Raw genomic sequence first — 21,172 nt, forward strand, 5'->3', positions numbered from 1 at the left:
CTCAAAGCTAGTGGAAAGTTTAGCAACAGCTTAACCAGCAGAAAATGCTTACTTAGTGTTGGGTGATGAAAACTTACAAGGAAGGTATTTAATACATAAAACCATCTTTTTTATTTTCTTTTTTTTTTTTTTTTTTGGACTCATCTTTAGGATCATTAATGTAAGATAAACCGCACACCAATCCTGGTTAAAGTCTTGTGCATTAAAATGATAACTGGTTTAGAAGCTGTTAATAAATGCCTACAAATAGTACTTTGCTTTTGCTACAATGAAGATTAAGGATAAAATGCCGATGCTGAAAGCCTTCCAACATATGAAAATGCTTATGGCCTTGGATCACAGAATAGGCCAATATTAATAAAAAATAATATTCTACTTTAACTTGATAATTTTATTAAGATATGCAAAAATGATATACATATTGACATGTTTTACAAAAACCCTTCTGCTTTAACAATAATATGAAAGCATGGTTTTGCTAAACAAAAAATGCTTAAAACTTTAAAGTAAGCTTCTACATTTCCATTTACATGTGAAGTTTAACAGAACTGGAAAATAATTCCTATATTTTATACTTATGGCTATCTTTACCCTGGAACATGAACAATGACTGGTCTTCCACATCCATGTACAACTTTAAACTGTTACGATCCACATGACAGATACAACTGTTGTGATCTATTTATGGCAAAATAAAAAAATGCTAACTGCCACTGTTAGATATTTGTATTACATGAGCAATACTTCTACTTTTAAAAATAATTTTAGAAGGAAAAAATATTTTTATATTGTATGAAATTGTCTTAATATGACACTATAAAAAGGGAAACAACGAGAAAAATACCAACCCAGAGATTAAGGAAAAGTGTATATCCAGATATAGATATAGATAGATATAGACATAGACATAGACATAGACATAGACATAGACATAGACATAGATTTGATATAGATATAGATATAGATATAGACATATAGATATAGATAGATATAGATATAGATATAGATATAGATATAGATATAGATATAGATATAGATATAGATATAGATATAGATATAGATTTTTTTTTAAGCAGATCAGCATTATTTGAACGAGGAGAATTTAATTTAACAAAGTGGTTGGGGCTTGGAGACCTGACCATGCAGATTTCTGTAGGAGGAGCAAGGTGCAAGATACGTAAAGAAGAGAGCGCAACAGAACTATGACTCACACAGTATTTTAACGTGTTCCTGCACACAGTAAGACCAACACTGCCTTCCTCAATGCTTCCAAGGTCACTACAGCCAAGTTATTTGTTAACTTGTGGTGGGTGTAAGGATGGTAAAGAGCAGAGCACCCAATTTCAGAACCTACAAATAAACAGAAGCTGTGGGAAACACAGAGTAAGTAAATCCACAGAATACTCCTTTACTGTCTCGTAAGTACTGGAAAAAGTAAGACTATTTCAGTATGTGACAATAGCCTCAGGAGGCTGGGATGTCCATGAGAGTTATTAAAATAAGTTATAATAGGTTAGAATCATAGAATCATAGGGTGGTTTGGGTTGGAAGAGGCCTTCAGAGCTCATCCAGTCCAACCCCTGCCATGAGCAGGGACATCTTCACCCAGATCAGGTTGCTCAGAGCCCTGTCCAGCCTGACCTGGGATGTCTCCAGGGATGGGGTATCTATCACCCTCATTGTAAAAAATTTCTTTCTCATGTCCAGTCTGAATCTCCCCTCTTTTAATTTAAAACCATCAGAACAGGCCCTGCTAAAAAGTCTGTCCCCATCTTTTTTATTGGCCTCTTTTAAGCACTGAAAGGCCACAAAAAGGTCTCCCTGGAGCTTCTCTTCTCCAGGCTGAACAACCCCAGCTCTCTCAGCCTGTCCCCACAGCAGAGCTGTTCCAGCCTTGGATAATTTCTGTGGCTCCTCTGGACATTATTTGACAGGTTTTGAGGTCATTGCATGTTCTGAGGAGTCCACTGTGCTAGTGTGAAGATTCACAGTGAAAAGTGATCAAATTGTGAAAGTTATAGGACATGAAGCTCATAGCTTTATAGAGTGTTAAAAAAACATCTAAAACATGAGAACATCTCGCTGCAAGGTGTGACAATTGTCACACCCTGTACCAGCCAGACCCAGCTGCAATCTTCTGGATACTTCTACTTGACTGATGATCATCTTCCATCTTAAAATATGAATGTAGTCATATTTTGCCAGGGAAGTTCCTAAAACTCATACACATATGAGATCTCTACATATTTTGTAAACTGCTGCCTAGGGATTTGAATTTATCAGCTCTAGAAACTTTCCAGTAGACTTCAGAGGCAAACTCAGTCCCCAAAGATACTGTATTTCTAAGAGATCCTGCTCACCATAAGTGGAAACAGATAATTAGAAAACTGGTAGAAAAATATACATTCAATACAATATTGTGTTCTTAAGCACTGTGCCCTGTATCATTTACCTATTTAATAGATTCTAAGTCATTGCTTGTAAAACTGAAAGTATTTAATGTATGCATATTAATACACATGGTTGTCAGGAAAATAGTAATTTTGCATGCATTTAAGTACTGGATGTATTAAAAACCACCCTGCACTGGTGAGGGGGTAGAATACAAGTTCTGTGAGGTTTTTCTCATTGGCAATTTCCAATTAATACTAGCTATAACTTTAAAATCACAGTAGATTGCGGGTGAAATTAATCCTGTAATTGCTGACGGTTGTTAACTGGTGTCAAACTCATGCACCATGTTTAATTTCGTATTAATTGCTTGTCTGTGAAAACAGTCACTACCTAACAGAAGCAAGCTGGCATTGCAGAAAACCTAAGTGAAGAAACGCTGTATATATTAGGGTTGATGTGGTACCTGTTAGCATGAGGTCAGCATGTATTGCAACATTTCTGACAGGTTTCTGCCTTATGAAGTTTTTGAACAAAGTGAAAACTTGAAGGTAGCAGAACTTCTTCCATCTTTGGACAGATAAATATTTATTATAAATCCTTGTCTCTAGGAAGGAAAAAAAATACCAAACCACCTACATATGGATAAGCCAAATGCTGGCTGCATAGTATGTGAAAGTTTGTATTATTGAGGTTAAAATTCATGAACCAAAATTTGCGCTGTACTTCTACTAGTTCATGATCACTATGCACAGATACACACCCTGAAAAGGAACTTCCGTGCAGGTTACTCATTAAAGTAATAATGTGATTGCTTCAAAATATGCTTGCGGCATTGCTTAAGGTCTCAAATTAAGGAAGTATTTGCCAAAATATAATAGACTTCTGTAACATAACTTGACCACTAGAAAAGAATTGTGACTAATCTGGTATTTCTTTTGTGTAACTTATGTATTTGTAGAAAAATACAGAATGGTGGGAAATTCTTGACAATTTCCTTCTCACTTGTAGGAAATGCAGGGTGTTAGAAAAGAACGCTGCTGAGACTCCCAGCATCACACGACAACAGAAAATACCATCATAATTATCTTTGTAACGTAAAGCATTCTGATTACCTATGTACAGCAATTATATAAAATAACAGAGTTGTTAACATGCTATGACTGAGTTATAGAAATCACGTGAATAATTTATGGAGAATTAAGTAGAAAAGGGTCCTGTTTTAAATAAAGGTAAACTCTAGAATGTGCTCAGAGGGTAACTCCAAAGATTAAAAATTACACTGGTGTTTCTTTCTTTCACTAACTTTTAATATGTACAAAATTACAGCTTTTTTCCTTTTCCTTGGAGGCTACTGAATATTTGCTTCTCACCCTTCTCTCTTTAAAGGAAATAATGCATGTGGCTTTTTATACAACGTAAAAATATCTGTTTCAGTTTGTTGGATTGTGTGTTTTTATTAGGAAAGAATTAAGAATAGGCTAGTGTGAAATAGATCCTCGATTTTATGGGCATTAGTTGAACATCTTACCAGCCTCCTTCATTCAATAAACTGTAGGACAGGTTGATTTTCCTCTTGTGAGGGACAAATCTATTGTGCTAGGAGTGCACTGTTTTTTTTTGTCCATCGCCTCTGTCTTAGGAGTTTAAGCTGTTTTCTCATTGCACCAGATCTAGATCAATAAACACTTTGAAGATCGAATTGTTGAGACTCTTGGCTGTAGGGAGTAGTGTTGAATAATTGTGACATGTTCCCAAAGCTTTCATTGTCTGAACCCAGGTGTATCCAGGTACAGATTTTACAAGTAATTTCTGAAGACTAAAGTTTTTAAGCCTCTGTCAGCTGCATTTCTCAAATGTCATTACTGAAAAGACTAAAAGACACTTTATGTACCTCTGGCCGCTCTTTTAGCACTTTAATACAGCCAGTCCAGCAGTGCTATTTGTTCTTTGCTTACAATTCAAGGGATAGATCTTTCAAACAAGATGAGAAGTCTGGATGAAAGCCCAAAGAAATGAAAGTCTTTCCACTGTCTTGAATACATTTTAGGTCATTTCAGAAGTGCTTGATATTCTTTTGATTTGAAAGAGGAATAGTAAGTCCAGTGGTACATCATTATAAAAATTAGTTCCCAGGTTTACTAATGATCAGAGGCTAAGTTAAAATGATCAGATTTGCCAGAGTTTGGAGAAACTAGCCTATTAAGAACAAGCAGTTTTTTCTTGCAAATGACAATGCAAATGTAGGTATGTGTTTCTAAATATTGTATTAATGCTGAACAGCAAAAGCTTTGTTATTCAAATACAGTCTGCCTTACATCTGGCTGACTATTCCCTTTCCTTTTTAGATGTAATTTCATTGAGACTAGAGCATTTCATAAGAACAAACCCCTTTTAATTACCTTTTCCCTCAGGACAAGAAAACATTACGTTTTTACTTTAGCTTCTTATTGTGATTTGCTTAGTTCTACAAATATTTTTAATGTATTAGTATATTTTCTATTTAACAGTTTGTATTTTAATGTTTCAATATTGTAAAACATGCTTCTGGACAATTTTGTTAAAACTTTATTCAGCGGAAAACTTCTAATTTCCCTCTTTCCTTCCATTCTGAAGTGTAGAGTAATGTGTAGAGAATTTCTAATTCTAAGCATTGAGAATAATTTGAGAATAAAATAACTTTTAAAAAAAATAGATTGAGCATTTTAAATTTACATTTTGCAGCTGACCACACAACAATAAATGAGATTACTTTTTTCTTTTTCAGTTAGTGAAGGCTGGTATACATAAGGAGGCATCATAGGCATGAGAATAAAACTTTGATTGCCACTTTGAGAAAACAGTGCTTTGCTTTAACTTACTTCTGCCTTGTAGATGAACATGGGCCACTTAGTTTACCGTATGTTTATTTTCCCTCACAATATAGACTTATACAACTGACTTCTAAAATGCAGTCTTTTTAAGCTAGATTAGTGAAAAGACTACATAAAATATTTTAAAATATTTGAATCTTTATTTAATTATTTAGCCCATTCCGATTTTATTACTAATAACCTGAATCCGTTAACCATGTTTCCATTAATGCTACCAAAGTTCATAGGAGCTGACAGAACCGGGTTCACCTGCAGTGACTGAAGCATTAGAGGCTGAAGCATTAGAGCTCATAGAGTTCATAGAGATTTCATCAAAATCACAACCAAAGACAGTTGTCCATTATTGTCCCAGCATTGCATTTCTAAACATTAAGATGCTGCAGTGGCTAAACCCCCACATTTTCACTGATAATCTAAGACAGAAAATATCAGGATTTGGTGAGATTCTTCAAATAGCAGTGAGAAGAGTCTGCTAAGGTACAGATTTTAAAATTCAGTTATTTGCAAATATTTTCCAGAATTGCTTTTGCATCCAGTAAAATATAAGAATGCTCGTTTGTAGTGTAATGCTTCCCATACCTTTGCAGAATCATCAGTGAGAAACAAAATAAGAAAAACTGGAGCATGCTCTTTACTTTGCAGGAAATGTGTTAGGAACCCTTCACAGACAATAAAGCTTCCATTCTTATTTGTTTTATATTTGACCTCGTTCTTATTTGCACTCAGACTGTTAAACCCAGCTTTGTCACCACAAGGGGTTGCTAAGTTGGGTGAAAACTATGCATTTGCCCCCAGTTAAAAAGCTCTTTGCACAACTAGAATGGTGCATACCAGCCTCTGTGTAAATGAGAGTCAGGTTCAAGTTTATGAAAATTTTGCTATTGCTGTTTTTCTTTTTATCTCCTTTCTTTTAACATACATTTAATAAGTTAAGACGATAAGATTTCACTTGCTGAGGATTGATTTCAATCCAATAACCTCCAGAAACTAAATTAGCTTTTTGAAAAATCATGAGTGAAAACTTGTTCAAATTATCCTTCTTTCCATATAACACATTTATCTGCTGTCGAAATACATTGTTTTCACAGAGTTGGTAATTGCTTTTGAAATTATAAGCGGATTGCAGTCCTACAGGAGGCATCAAATAGTTGGTTATATGTACACTGTTTCAAAAGAGTAACCTTGGGAATGTCCAGCAACACAATTTTCTATCATTAGCCCTGTGGCTGCCTTGTGGAAAACCTCTGCTTCCCACCCACACATACCTAAGACTTCTACCAACATCCCAGTGGCACGATTGAGTGCCACTTTTGTACTGTTGGGTTTTCAGATCTTCAAACAACAGGTAGCTGTTGTCTAATCACTTTGTGCTTACAGGGGAGTGCAGCAAGATAGCAAAACTTGTGGCCTGCAGGAGCAAGAACATCACAGCAAGAACAAAAGTAGCTGCTCTCATGCTCAGTGAATCTAAACATTAAGATGCTGCCATGGATAAACCACACATTTGTACTGATAATCTAAGAGAGAAAATATCAGGGTTTGGTGAGATTCTTCAAATAGCAGTGAGAAGAGTCTGGTATGGTACATATTTTAAAATTCAGTTATTTGCAAATATTTTCCAGAATGGCTTTTGCATCCAGTAAAATATAAGAAAGCTTGTTGATAGTGTAATGCTTCCCATACCTTGCAAAATCATCATTCCTCCATGAAAAACCTCCTCCCCATGGTTAGCATGCCTTAGCAGCCCCATTTCACTGTGCAAAATGCTCCTACACCCTCCCCATTTCTGTGTTTACTGATTCCACAGAATCTGCATGTGGGAAAGTGAAGTGCAAAAAGTTGTGCTGCTTATATCTTCAAGTCCTCTTTTAATCTGTTGCCTCCAGCAAATATTAGGTATTACTATGAAAAATATTTCACTGTGGAGTTGAATTATTTCTTCAGGCTTTACATACAGTTTCTTAGAGTTCTTTTTTCTTTTTGTTGCAATTTTATTTTCAGTAAACTACAGCTCACCCACGTTCCTTTTTACTAATAATGCCCTTGTTCTCATTCTAAATTGCAGCATAGTGGTGGTGATTATATCCCCTGTAAGAGTCCTGTCAAACGCAAGTGTAAATAGAACGTGAAGAAAAGGAAATGCATTGACCAGAACTCAAAATGCCAGCTTCACTTTGTGTGCAGATGGGATGGATTATTTTTTTATATTACCTTGCCGGTTCCCTGTTGGATGGATAAGCTACAAACTTGTGTAGTGGATGGACTCTGTTTTGCATGCAAAGATGCTACTTTGACATATCCACTGGAGTACACAGGCCTGCCATTAAAAAACCCTAAAATTTCAAGAACTCTTTGTCATAGTACCTTCAATTTATTTTATTGCTTTCTTTTACCTCCTTTAAAAAAGAATGTGACTACATTTGTGTTTCCAACAACTTGGGTCTGAATCACATGCACAGCATTAAGTTTTTGACTACTAAAGACCTTATTTTTCTTCTCCAATGAGCCTGAGTGGAGAATTTTCTGTGACTGAGCATTAGTAAATGATGTGGAGACTTGGTTTCAAATCCTTGCATTACCGTAGAGTTTTTGGATACTGACAGTTGCAGTAACATGAGGTGTTAACACTAGACTAGTAATGCCTGGCATACAGCTTTAGGCACTTAGCTTGACATTCTAAGGACTCAGCTTTGGACTTTTCCTTTCAGTTTGCTGAGCAGACACAAGATTTTTCAACCTTCAGAAGATACTGGAAAGTAGCTTGTTATCCAGAGATAACAAGGAGAACTGAAGGATGTTAGAGAACAGTGGAGCCTCATAGGAATCCTGTTATGGGACTTGTTGCCTCCAAAAGCTTTGCTTTTGGATCTTTGGGTTCTTTTTTCTTTTCTCTTTAATATTTTGGAATATGTTTAGCTTGAGAGATAAATCAAGTTAACATATAGAAAACAAAGTCATAAGTGAAACTTGGTTATGGAAAGTAAGTGCCCACACATGCCCCGTGCTTGTTCCCAGGTTTGCAGCCATCAGTGGTCTTGTAAATATGAGGATGCGAGATGGAAAATATGTAAATAGTGTTGATTAATACAAACTGACCCCTAAATAATATCTGCTTCTGATATCTGCAAACCTGTCAGACCCCTTCATATGTCAGTGTCCCAAAGAAAATTTTGAATAAATACCACAGATAATAACAGAAAGGTGCAATGAAAATGCAGGTGCAGATTTAGGCCTGGCACAGATATAAATTAAAATAGAGGTAAAATATATTTACTGTATCTTATTTCATGAAAAGAAATCTGTTTACAAATTCATTGGAGTTTGGACTGTTGGTAATTCTCAACATCACCACAAAACTAATAAGGGAGCTTGTCATTGTGTAGTGAAATATTTTCCTATATTAATAAAGTTAGTGCATTTGGTCATTATGGTCCTACTCGGATAGTAGGAATCTTTTGAATAAACCAGATATTTCATGTTTTAGGTTTTGCAGTAATAGCATTCTTCTTCCCTATAAAGACCACTTTATGTGTCTTATTGAAGCTATTTTTGCTATGACAGTGTATTCTTGCTGCGTAAGAAATTACAAAACACGAAAAAAGACAGCAAATTGCAGCTGACATTCCCAATGACTTTTCATTTCAAATTCAGTAAAATAAATTTACTAACACCTCTTTAAAGCCTTTTTAATACTGTTTATTACTGATGTCCATGCAGGTTTTCCAGTGCAAGCTGAGACTGACAACTTTGCTTGCATTATATCATATAGTGTGTATATATTTGTGTGCATGTAGTCTCTGACAACAGTTCTCTGTAAGGTTTGTATCACAGTTCTGTAAGTCAGAGCCATAACATTTCCTTTGAAAGAAAGGCTCTTGCTCTTGCTATTTTGGCAATATTATGATTATGGACCATTCTGACCTTGTCTGTTTTCATGACTTAGCATTATTTGTATCTATCTCCCCAGTTCCTACAGTTGACAAAGGCATTTTCAGTGCTGCTGGTTTAATTTCTTTCTGTTCCCACGCATACATACAATGTTGACATATGTCAATTCTTCAAGCCTTTGCTTTCCTTTGACAGCTCCCCAGCCTCCTCAGAGCTTATTACTGCTATATGTTGGAATTCCTAAGAGCTGCAAATTCCTCCATCTATCCACCAAATCATGAGTTTTTATGAAAGACTGTGTTGAATAGAAGGGATCTGAGTGTTATCTATTTTTTCAATTTCTGAACTTTCTTTGGCCGTTCATGTGTTTGTGAAATTTCTGGTCTTTTTTTCTTGCTTGCTGACTATGATCTTCCTTAACTGTTCAGGTAGCCTGTGCTGCTGATGGAGAACTCAAAAATGTTCAGATCCACCTCATTCCTTTATTTGTTGGAGGCAAGTCTTCCATCTCCTAGGTCTGCTTCTTCCTGGTGATCTTTGCACCCCTTGGCGGCATCACGGGCAGTTCTTCAGGGCTGGAGCAGGGCAGAAAGCAGCATAACTCATCTGTGAATGTCAGAGGGTTAAAAGCACAGGAAACCTCCCTCCATTAACAGAAATCATTCATTCAAAGGGTGTTGGTCGCAAAATGGTATACTTGCTGGACACAGCAATGTTTGGGGATTTTCTAATGACCCTCGGGAAATTAAGAATATGTTTTCCACAGAAGAACAAAGTTCTGCATTCAATGGTTTCTGCATATCCGGAGGAAAAGATTTGCCATCAATATTCAGCTCGCCACTTGTGTTCTTTGTCGGCTAAAATGGCCATTTATACAGGGGGAAAGAATTAGGTTCGCTGAATATTTCATGTTATTTAAATTAATTGTCACCAGGACAGCTTTTGCAAATCATCTGACACAAAGGGATGAATGCAAACCCTTAAGTGTGAAACCTGTGCATCTCACCTTAGACTTGTTAAATTTTGTGAAGTGAATTGCACTGAAAGTGGTAAGGCTAAAGAAATAAAACGATTCATGAGACCAGATGTGTGTGCTGAATTTCTCCACTTAATGAGTCGTAAGTGGCTTAGCAAACTTAGAAATAATTTAACCCCTCTTTAAAATTCTTTTGCAACTTGGAAATATAAGGGATTGCATAAGAGAAGGTGGTTCAAGCAACTCTGCAATAGGCAATTACACTTTTAGAATGTCTGTTAATACCCTCATCCTGGAAGGAAATATGAATTTTAACATCATCCCTGAACTCCTTTTTTTGTTATTGTTGTTTTTTCATTTTGTTTTGTTTATAATTCTGTCTTTGGGACTTAATTGGCAAACAGATTAGAAATGTCAAAAGATAGAAACAAATTTAATTTAATAGTAGAGACTGTGTGCCCAAATGTTTGCCTTATTTTTTTCTAGCTATATTAAAGCTCTAATAAATTACATTGTTATCTCTTCTCGATCTTTAGGCCTAATGAATAGTATTATTCTCTCTCCTAAGCTTTCTTTTTCAATAATTTTAATACACAGAAATCTAAAATAGGAACATTAAGTGGATTTTAGTTGAACATGTTTATAAAACAAGCTCTTGTTTGAAGGCAGGGAATAAACAGAAAATGAAATTTTTGCGAATATGTATATATGTTGGCTGGTTATGTGATTTGGTACAGTTCTAATTTAGTTGAATCTGTTATGATAAAACATTTTTCCTGCTGGAAGTGTTTCGTGGGAAGGTATCCATCTTCATTAATTGTCTTAAAAATAATTAGAATCACATTTTCAAACAAACACAATAATGTATTTCAAATCTTTTGTTTTGCATTACGTCTTAGCTTGTCATGTTATTTTAAAAACAGGCACTCCGATTGAAGTAAAACAGTTGACTGATATGTTGATTTTCTTTGTTTTTGTTTTCAGGGAAATTCCTCTTGATTCACTATGAAAGCAGCATAAATAGTTTTTTTTTAAATAGTAGAATTTCATGTGAAACCTTGTTGGGTAGTGATATAAATAAATACAGATATTAGCATTGATTTCACTTGGGATATCTTTCAGTTTTTATCCTTCATATGGTCTTTTGGGAGCTTTCTGACTACATTTTCTTACTGATAGCAAGTAATCTAAATTCCACATCCTACTAATGAGAGCCAAATACTGATTCCTGATGTAGCTTAGAAAGACAGCAAACATATAAAAATAAACAAGTACATGACAGGATAGAAATGTCAGATATAAACTCACTGTGAGTATGTTTTGAAACAAATGGCTACCCTTTTTCTTTGGTTTATTGTAAAATTAATTTAAAGAGGAAATCTGGCAGGGCACCTTTTACAACTTCAGATTTATAGTATACAAAAAAGGGATCCACGTTTTTTGTATAGATCTGTAAATACATGCCATACATAGTCTCTTCTAAGACAGTGTTTTTTACATAAAAATACTTCTGGGAAATATGATGCATTCAACAAGACTGGGGAAGGGACTTGAACACAAGACCTATGGGGAGAGGCTGAGGGAGCTGGGCTTGTTTAGTCTGGAGAAGAGGAGGCTTAGAGGTGAGCTCTAGAACTACCTGAAGGGAAGTTCTAGCCAGGTGGGGATTGGTTTCTTCTCCCAGGCAGTCAGCAATAGGACAAGGGGGCATGGGCTTCAACTCTGCCAGGGGAAATTTAGGCTGGATATTAGAAAGCAATTCTTTGCAGAGAGAGTGGTCAGGCATTGGAACGGCTGCCCAGGGAGGTGCTGGACTCACCGTCCCTGGAGGTTTTTAAACTGAGATTGGACATGGCACTTAGTGCCATGATCTGGTCAATGGACTGGAGTTGGACCAAGGGTTGGACTTGATGATCTCTGAGGTCTTTTCAACTCAGTCGATTGATTCTGTGATTCTGTGCTTCTGTGATTCTGAAGCCAGAACAAGGAAGAGAATGGGCCTAGAATATGTGATTAGTCATTTATGCATATGATGCTAGCTAGTATAGCTTGGCAATATATATCTAAAGTGCAAGTTTTCAAGTGATTTCATGGGCAGGTCAGCTCTGACACAACGCGGAGAGTTGTCAAGAGGTCTGCAAGGGTGTTGGAAAATGCAGACATCTCACCTATTTCCAGGTGAGTGCTGAGATTTTGCAAATGAGCAGCACAGATGTGCGAAAGTTAGCAAGGTGGGAGGAACTGAAAATCTGCAAATTTTCACGCAATAAGCATAATAACTAAAACACTTTGGAAATTTTCCTGCAACACTTGGATGCACTTCACTTGGAAAACATTCACTTCAATAAAGTCATTTGGAGGCTTTGAGAATAGACTTTGTCCTGTTATGTTTACGTATCTTGGGGGCCTGATTCATCCAGCTTATTAAGAGATAAGTTTTCACTGGATTTTCTTGTAAATACAGTGGAATAAGAAATTAAGGAAAAATTTTTACAGTGCTTCCATGGCACTTTAATTAGCTCAAGAAGAGAATGTGTTAAGATGCTATGTTTCACTATTGTAATAATATTTTTTTTTTAATTGAGGACAGTTAGTACAAAAGTGAAGTATCATCCTACATTTGTTCAGACAGCTAAAGCGCATATCATAACACTAGTTAATCATCTGTAAAAGAAACTGTTCCAAACATTTCCTGCTGCACCACTTAATCATCATTTTGGTGGTAAAAAAAGTTAATAAGGCCACACTTTTAATAAGCTAATAAAGCTGAAAAGGTATCTGTGAGAACATGGACGTATAGGGCCAAAATATTACTCGCAACTGGGATTTGACTAATGCTATGTTCGACTTCGAGTCTAATAGTTTGCATGGTAGCAAGGGAAATTAGATGGCGTTGCCCTTCCCAAGGGAGCTGCAGGAGAACAAGGCTAATTTGATACCACCGGGAGATTATCAGCTTTCGAAAATACAGATGTATGTTCACAACACGTTGTGGCAATTCCCACCTAGGCAGTTTTCACTTTGGTTTAGTCACGTAGCAACTAGGACAAAATGCCAAGTCACTAGGCTGAAAAATAAACACGCCTCCCATAGGGGAGCAAATGTCCATGGGTTATCTGAGAGTCAGAGGAGCTTCTGGGTGAGGTTCACCAGTGGCAGTATCTCAGCTTTTGGGTAGTTAGTGTCAAGCATGTGGCACCACGAAAGGGCAGCCCACCCCTTCCTGAGCAGCGGAGATGAGATGAATCACTCAAAAAGGTGCATATTCCTTGGTGTGGATAGTCATTCACACAGCTGTGATTAATGTTTGCAGAATTTTGCTCATGCAGATAAGTTTTATAAATAGTCAAATGTGTTTTTACCACTTGATACATGATAGTTGGATGTGAATAATGTTATGTATATATATATAGCCGCTGACTTTTAGATCAGTGATCCAACTGCAACAAAGGTCAACAACAAGTTAAAGTCATGCTCGCTTTCTCATTGTCAAGATAAAAATGAGCTGTAGCTCTCAGTTTGGTTCTCAGGGAGCATTTCTTTTCCTCAGCAGAAAATCACAGCTCCAGACTCCATAAATTGTTTTCCTTGTTGGTATTATCGGCTGAGTAGCAGAGGATTGACAGAAAATGGAGAGTGACTTCCCTGCTCTTGTAAAGGTGGTTTATGCAGAGAAAAAGATGCATTTTTTACAAAAGAACTTTTATTTGGGGGAGTTCATGTTGCTACCTCATCAGAAAACATAGAGATACAGGTGTTTGGCTATCCATCCAGCACTTAGCCAAATACTAAAAAAGGATGAAAAATGAATAATCAAATAGCTCTAAGTAGACCATATTCCCAGACAGATGTTGCAGTTCTGAGGATTTGGCCCACTGCACATATAAAGCTTTGGAAAATATTTATTTATATAATAAATCAATCCATTTGTTGGGTCGGGACTTTAAAAAACCTCTCTGCCTAATAATAAAACTGCTGTGTCTAGACCAAGCTATTTGCTTGGGATTGTCTCTGATTTTTGTTTTGGGTATCATTTTATGATACTGCCTTTCATTTCAAAGTTAACAGAGCCTCATGATTGCCTTATGATCTGGGCTGAATCTAATTTTAACCAGGATGGGTTTTGCTTTGTCCTCATTTTCTAATAATTAAGAACAACAGAAAATGTACCATGACATTGTTATTCAGCTGACAGTCATTTATGCAGCCTTCTTGAAAGCTAGTCATTGAGACCAAAGGAATTTAGATTTTATTTTCTTCATGATATTTTATGCAAGATATTTACTTCCTCCAGCTGAAAATGTAAAGAAATTGAAGAAAAGTTGTTACTATATCTAGACCTTTTTCAAATAGGGATTCTTTGTGAATTCAGTTGGGGTTTAACCTTTTAATTAAGTGCTACTGCAAAGGAGGATGGCTTTGAAGGTCAGTCTGCAAGAAACACATTTGTTATTGCTTAGGAGTTAACTTCAGTAACTTCTAAAGCCTTCAACCTTCCCCTTTGTCCTCCCCTGCTTTCTGCAACTATAAAAACAACCAAAAACCTCATCATGAAGCAAGGAGCAAAATACTGTAGAATTTGGCACAAAGACAGGCAGACACAATGGTGAGACACAACATTGTATGCGACAGAAGAGTCACATGACAACTCTCAAAAGCAATAAAGTTTGAGGTATCTATGTTAAGACATAGAATCTTGATTTTCAAGAAAATGGACTGGTAGTTCAATTTCCATCTAAAGTGCTGTCTGATGCCCAGAGAGTCTTCTGCGCTGTATAAGATGAATTTGAATTTTTATAGCATTTTTCATCTGTAAAGGACTTTTCAGTCATTACCAACCCTGCCAGATATACACTAGAATATGATACAAAGCAAGTGCCTGATCATTTAGGCATGGAATCCAGCTTATGTTTGCAGAGACTCAGAGCCCAGTTGGCTTCTTTAAAACATGAATGCTCCAAATCACTTAGAAATTTAAAAAAAAAAAAAAAAAAGCCCTTTCTTCCAACATTGCTATAGAAGGACATGCCAAAATAAAAATAGCCCAAACAAAAAAACATCAAGCAAAGTAACTACTGGTTGATTTTCATACTTAAATTCAAACATGAATAATGTGTACCTGTCCAAACAGCACAAAGGCAAAGCTTAGGTGCTTATATCTGAAAGCAATTCTACAGGAAATAAAAATCTGTACATACATCCTTTTCTATCCTGCAATGTTGCTGGCTACCTGCAGCTCTGTTCACCATGACCAACTTATTGCTTTGGTCCAGTCTAAGCCCTGTGGGACTTGAAAAACTAAGGGAGGCAGTGCTGGCAGGCTTGCTTGGCCGTTCAGAAAACACGGTTATAATATCTTTATAAGTTTATTTTTAAATAAAATAAACAGTGGTGGTGATAAACTGCTCCCTTATGTCCTGAAGAGTGCTGGATTCATTTTCTTTGTGGGCTCAAAGGATGCAAACCCAAGAGATTTTCCCATTACACTAAACTCAGTGTATCCATAGCTAGTGTAATATAATGGGATATTGGGTTCCTGCTCAGCTCCTGACCTGGGAATAATTCTATCTCCATGTGTTGACATCAGTGAACTGAAGGAGCTTCCCCTGGAGCCATGAGCTCCTTACATCAGGAGCTAGGCTGATTGTGGAGAGGTGGAAAGGTGGAAATACTGATTTTGGTTTAGCCTCAGTAAAACAAATATTCACTTGTTCATACAATAGCTTCATGTTTCTCTACATTGTGTTTATAATGACAGCTACTTTGTACGCTTGCATCTTAACCAGGGCTTTATAAAAGTATCTGAAAGCACAGATTTTTTTACTACAATTATACTGTACCGAAAGACTTTGAAGGATTAAGACCTAAAGGTCCAAAGCTGTTTTATCAGTAAGTGCCCTGCTTTAGAAATGTTGATCTTGACTCTTACAGGTGTCAAGTACATGCAAATTCACCTGGCGCAAATGTGTTTTGCTGGCCTATTGAACACCTAGTTAAAATGTACTGAATCCATTTTTTCGTTAGTAAAAATTCATAGCTTTTACAAGAGGAGGCTGATAAAAATAGTAGATATTTGAGACTTATAATAACTTTTCCAGCACCAACAAAAATTGTTTTGGTACAAAAAGGATGTTATCTTCAGAGGTAATGGTCTGGTTTTGTCAGAGTGGCAACAGCAAGGTTATTTTTCGAGTTTATGCACGCAGGACATTTGTATTTTTATTTAAGAAGAGCCAGTTTTCCACAAACATTGAAAAATCCAGTACTTATCTCTATACCTTTTTCACAGTAGAAAAAGCAGGAATGCTATTAAAGTTTATGAGGTTTTTTATGTATGTATACATTGCGTTCAAAGAACAGTTAAGGGATGGCAGAGTTATAAAGTTAACCACTCAGATTTAGGATATGCAAGAATTAAGATGGTCTAAGCAATTTTATTTCAGGCCCTCTGAGGCCATATATTGTAATGCAGTATTATAATATAACTCAAATACATTTTTAATTACAGCTATTTTTGTTTTCACGGGCCCTCTGCTTCTTTCAGTCATGTGGCATTTTACATTCAACAAATGTCTCCATGCATTATTTAATGCATGCAGTTCAAACTGTGTTCCATTTACAGAATTACTAATTTTCTCATTGATTTTCCTGTTATATGAAGCATAACCACAATATCCAAGTATTTCATAAACAGTAATGAATTTATTTTCACAATATTCCTTTGTGATTAAAACTTTTACTCATTTAACAAAACGATTAAGAGCAAATGAGTCCACTAGTTCCTGTGTCCAGGTTGTGATACTGAGAATGAAATTAATCTCATTCAGAATGCCAAAATCCTAAACTGCTCACAGTCCAAGTTAGGAAGAAAAATGAGAGAAAAAGTGCCTTCAGTGAGAAATTCTTTGATAAATATACACATATTATTGTGAAGTTTCAGTTATTCACAAGGGAATCTGGTTAAAGCTTAAGGTTTATGTGTCAGCCAATACCAGTTCCACCTTAGTTTGGCTTCTTGGAGTACGTAGGATTCCTTTGCATCTTTTCTGTACAAAGTCCAGCTCCCCCTGATTTCAGGTGAAGTTGCTGATGCTCAGCACTTCTGCAAAAAGCAGCCATCTGTGTCTACCTCAGCCTTTCAGAGTGAGGAACATCTCAATTCTGCACCTGTGGAAAGTTTGGTTTTGTGAAATGACTAGATTTCTGAGACAAAAGCAAGAGCAAAACCAGTTAGCTACAGTAGCATTCACCTGCCTTATCCTGAAAGCATCCTTTTGCCTCCTATAGCCTTTGTCCAGAATTATCCAGTTTATTGAAGAAATTGTGCTGGAATCCCACAGACACACAGTTCCTATGTCTTTCAATATGCAATTAATTCCCAAAGAACTGTCCTGTCTGCACAGTGAATGTGATAGGGTTCATGAAGAATTCATACAACCTTGACTGTTCAGCACTTTGCTCTGCAAACCCATCTTTCTTTTAACCCATGAATTGAGTTATAATTAAAAAATAAAAAAAAAGGCAAAAAAGCAGAGTCTAGTTTTTCTCCTAGATTTCATTTAGAGCTGGGACTGCAGAGGAAGCGAGGGTATCAATGGGAATACTTCTGTTCAAGAAGCCTGGGAAACAGGAATGTGTGAGCAGTGCAAGGGTGGAATTTTAAGCTGACTCTCCACAGCCCTAGATGGAAAGACTACAGAACCTAGCATGGGGCAAGGCCACCATCTGCAGAGCCACAGGCCCCTGCTACTTGAGTAATTGCTGGGAGCAGCTATCGCTATGCAAACTTGCCCAGGGGGCAGATGAGACAAATGCTGTCCCTAGGGGTTTTACAAGTAATTTTCAGCGCCAGAGCAGCACAGATTTTGCAGTTCTCTGCCTCTTCTGTTTTTACCATTTGAGCTTTGGTCTTTATCACCATTTGCTCCAGACCCTGTTCTGATGATTTTTCTGTTCCTTCCCTTCCCTAGAGAAATCTCAAGTCAACCTTTCTTGGATTTGCCATTAACACGTTATAGATTGCTTGGTTTTTCTTAGCACTGACATGTAAATCTCACCATATTGGATTATGTATGTATCCAAGGGAGGAGAGGACTCAGCGTAGTATTTTCATTTATCTTTTTCTTATCAGTAATGCTATTTCAAGGAATTACTCTGCTCCTCCTTGACTTTTCATTCCTTCTCCTGTGTTACCTCCTCCACTAGAGCTGCTGCACCTATTTTTGAGGCTGGCGGCTTCATAAAGACATATTTCAGGTTTAGACAAACCTGAAAAAAACCCTAATCCTGATCAGTGACTGACCAGTACAAGTAAAGGAGCAGGATGGAAGATGAGGGCTGTCACAGGGAACAGGGAAGCAGGAGATGGAGAACCATCCATGTTATCAGGAAAAAAATATACCCAGAGACTGCATGAGATGCTTGGGCATAAGATGAACGCATGGGCATCATTGGCAAGAGTACAGCAATAGACACTATGCCCAGAGACCATCCCTAGAGACCCCCTTCAGTGGGACCTTTCAGGGAATTGCAATTAACACTGGAATTAGCACAGTCTCACAGCATCCCTTCAATCTGCAGCTCTCCACACGACCACCGGTGGGTGCTGAGACAGCCAGGCAGTGTCTTAAATTAGCGCTATGGAACTGGGCAAGCTTGAGGGCCCAAAAAGCCCACCACAACTGCATCTACTCATGACCCATGAGGCCTAAGAATCAGAGTTAGGGGACAAACTGGTTATCCTCTGGAGTAACTCCGGAGGTGCTGTCCTACTGACTGATGCTCAGAAGGGCATTGGGAAATAATATAATGAAAATAAGTAGTTAATCTTCAATCAGTACATAGATACGTGCAAAACTAAGAGTTACAAATCACTTACATTTTTTTGTTCGTTGTGGTTGGATAACTGTGAAGAAGTCACTAGCAGTGTTCATGAGGAAAAGGAGCCCTTTTTTTAGTATAAATTCAACTAAGTAGGGCATCCAAGTGTGCAGACTGGGGAGAGGGTTTCAGCTGCAAAACACAAACACCCTGCTGTTGTCATGAGCAGAGCAGAGCTGGACTAAATTAAAATCGATGGTTTTGGTACAGAAAACATACGAGTGGCAAGCCATTTATTTATTACATTACATGATTACTTTGTAATCTTCTGATATAAACCCAGGGTGTTTGTTTTGCTGTGCTGCATTCCCACCACAGGCTTATTGGCAGGGAAACTGAGACACAGCGACTGGTGACATTTTCCAGCTCTGTCTCTCCAAATGCTCAGTCGTAACCTCAGCACAGCCACCCCATGCCAGAAGCTGTTGTTCCTCAGGTCAGGCAAGGGGTGGAAAAGGAGAATTTGCGAGGCTCAGTGTTTCCACGCTGGAGGATTGCAGTCACGGAACTGGAGGGACGAGGGGATGGGAGTGGGGACATGGAGCTGTGGGGGGAAGGAGGTGAGAAGGATGGAGCTAATGAGGCATGAAGACTTCTGTAGTGGTTGTGCACATATCAGGAAAACAACAAAAAAGAGGGGAAGACTTGAAAAATATAAAAAGTAGTATACAAGTGAAGCTATTGCAGGACAAAGGGATAGAGAGGTGGCTACAGCATGATGCTGATAAAATATACAGTTTCACCCACGTCTTTCCTTTGCTCTACTTAGATAAACAATCAGTATTAGCTGGACACTTTTTTTTTTACAGTCTTCAGCCACATTCACCATTTAATACTAGCAAAGCCGCCCTCTTAGAGTGTCTTTTTTTACACTGGTACTTCAAGTTAAAAATCTATTTTAAATTATTGGATAGCAAGTAGCAACCTCCAGAGGGCTAAACTGATGCTGTTAACAGGTCCAAAAAGCAATGCAGCATATGGAGCTGAATACCTCATGGTACAGATTTGCATGCAGGCGGTTTTAATTAGGATTTAGAATTCCTGGAGGAATGCAGCATTCTGGGCTAGTCTCAGTCTTGTCAATACATTGTGTTTCTGTTCATGCAAAAGCCTGCAAATCCAATAGGTTCCTACTTGCTTTTAACTTTTGATGCTTATATGAACTGTTAGGCTTTCCTCCAACTGACGACAGGTTTGAGTATAATCATGCTTGTTCATATGTACTCACTATCAAACATTGCCACCTTTTTTTTAATAAGGTTGTACCAGGTCAGTTCAAAATAAAAATCATTTGAATTTATGACATTTCTTGCTACCTATTATTTCCTGCAATTCTTCATAGCCATGTGTGAGCATATGTTTTAACTTGATGGTTCTTGTGCCATCTTGTGAGCAAAAGGTGCAAGTACATCCAGCTAAAACAAGGAAGAAGGTACTTTGGCTAATGTCCATTTCATGTCTTCATTATGAACAATAAAATTTAGAATTTCAAAAACAGATGAGAAGAATACTGAAAAGTGTATTATTTTCCCACTAAATTGTACTTGCATTTTTTAAAAAAACTGAATATATACTCCCTAAAAAGACAAATACCTGTTGTTTTCAGTGAACTCAGAAAGTAATACATACATATATATTTTTTCCCCCCTCTTAAGAAACCAGAAGTTCTTGTTGCACTGAATGGAAAAGCTATGCAAGTTCTCAGAATTCAGTGCTGATAGTGTCCCTCATGTGAAAAAATTTGGTTCTTATAGGAAACCTCTTGTCCTCTAAAAATCATTATGTGATTCTCGGAGATATGAATTCACAATATGAATTACACAAAGCACTGCTAGCTATAATATTAACACAGAGAAAAACCTAGTTCCTGACCTTAGAAGGTCTACTGTCTTCTGGAACCTTTAAGGGAAAGCAACAACAAGAACAACAAAACCATAAAAATAAATCATAATGGCAGTAAGCAACCCAAAACCTTATTTCTAATAATAATAATAATTTTTACTATTAAAGTCAGTGTAGCTGCACTAGGGCTTGGGTTTAGAAGAAAAGATTGGAAAAATTTCCTGAGTTCTACCACTGCTTAATTAATTATCTTTGTGACCTTGAGCAAGTTGTTGTATTTCTGTGCCTAATTTTACCCACCTTTAGATGATGTACATTTTTT

The 21,172-nt window shown here is 37.1% G+C and overlaps 1 protein-coding gene across 20 annotated transcripts in view; it reads left to right on the forward strand.

Moving 5' to 3' along the window:
• DLG2 (discs large MAGUK scaffold protein 2) overlaps positions 1 to 21,172 on the forward strand; it is a 1,047,967-nt gene that overhangs the window by 458,891 nt on the left and 567,904 nt on the right. The gene's annotated exons all lie outside the window — the stretch shown is intronic.

Source organism: Patagioenas fasciata, chromosome 1, assembly GCF_037038585.1.
Source record: "Patagioenas fasciata isolate bPatFas1 chromosome 1, bPatFas1.hap1, whole genome shotgun sequence".
Lineage (NCBI taxonomy): Eukaryota > Metazoa > Chordata > Aves > Columbiformes > Columbidae > Patagioenas > Patagioenas fasciata.